This window comes from Capsicum annuum, unplaced genomic scaffold (assembly GCF_002878395.1).
Source record: "Capsicum annuum cultivar UCD-10X-F1 unplaced genomic scaffold, UCD10Xv1.1 ctg4553, whole genome shotgun sequence".
Classification (NCBI taxonomy): domain Eukaryota; kingdom Viridiplantae; phylum Streptophyta; class Magnoliopsida; order Solanales; family Solanaceae; genus Capsicum; species Capsicum annuum.
This window is the reverse complement of record NW_025853035.1, coordinates 55,891-57,511: the sequence shown is the minus strand read 5'-3', so window position 1 is coordinate 57,511 and position 1,621 is coordinate 55,891.

Sequence of the window (1,621 nt, the reverse complement as noted above, 5' to 3'; positions counted from 1 at the left end):
AAATCTTCAAGGCAAAAACTACCGCTGCTAACTCAAGATCATGAGTTAGCAGCGGTAGTTTTTGCCTTGAAGATTTGGAGGCATTATCTCTATGGAGTTCATGTAGATGTCTTCACAGACCATAAAAGCCTCAAGTATGTCTTTTCCCAGAAAGATCTCAATCTTCGCCAGAGAAGGTGGTTAGAGCTCTTGAAGGATTACGACATGAGTTTTATTTATCATTTGGGCAAGGCCAATGTTGTGGCCGACGCTCTCAGTCGACTCTCTATGGGTAGTATTTCTCACATTGAGGATAGTAAGAAAAAGATGGCTCAGGAGATACATCAACTTGCCAGACTAGGCGTTCGCTTAGTCAATTCTTCAAAAGGTGGTGTATGTGTTCATAGTAGTTCAGAGTCATCTCTAGTTTCCGAGGTGAAAGAGAAACAAGACAGGGATCCTAGCCTTGTCAAGCTCAAAAAATCAGTTCAGAATCAGAAAGTCAGGGCTTTCTCCCAAGGGGGAGATGGTGTTCTTTATTTTTAAGGTCGTCTATGTGTTCCAGGTGTAGATGAATTGAGGCATCGAATACTTATAAAAGCGCATGGTGCGCGATACTCTATTCATCCAGGGGACACTAAGATATACCGCGACATATGGGAGATCTATTGGTGGAGTGGGATGAAGAGAGATGTTGCATAGTTTATGGCTAAGTACTCTACATGTCAGCAGGTTAAGATAGAGCATCAGAAACCTAGTGGTTCCATGCAAGAGTTCACCATTCCTACTTAGAAGTGGGAAGAAATTAACATGGACTTCATGACAGGTTTGCCTAGAACTCGTCATCAGCATGATTCAGTCTGGGTCATTATAGATAGAATGACCAAGTCAGCTCATTTTCTTCCTGTTCGTACTTCTTATTCTGCTGAGGATTATGCCAAACTCTATATCAGGGAGTTATTCAGGTTACATGGTATTCCACTATCTATCATCTCAGACAGAGGTACCTAGTTCACTTCTCACTTTTGGAAAGCATTCCAAAAGGGTCTCGGTACCCAAGTCTATCTCAGCACAACATTTCACCCTCAAACAGATGGTAAAGCAGAGAAGACTATTCAGACTCTTAAAGATATGCTAAGGGCGTGCGCAATTGACTTCAAGGGAATTTAGGACGACCACTTGCCTTTGATTGAGTTTGCATACAACAATAGCTATCATTCTAGTATTCAGATGGCTCTATTCGAATCTCTCTATGGTAGGAGATATAGATCTCCGATTGGTTGGTTCGAAGTTAGTGAGGCCTCAATCATAGGTCCCGACTTAGTATTCGACGTATTAGAGAAAGTTCAGTTGATCAAAGAGAGACTCCGGGCTGCTCATAGCCGTCAGAAGTCCTATGCAGATGTTCGTAGAAAGGATCTCGAGTTCGAGGTCAATGACTATGTCTATCTTAAGATCTCTCCCATGAAGGGAGTGAAGAGGTTCGGCAGTCCCCGGTATGTCGGTCCCTTCAGAATTCTTTGTCGCTTCGGCAAGGCAGCTTATGAGCTTGAGTTGCCTTCAGATCTAGCCTCAGTCCATCCAGTCTTCCATGTCTCTTTAGCAAAGAGACATGGAAGACTGGATGGACTGAGGCTAGATC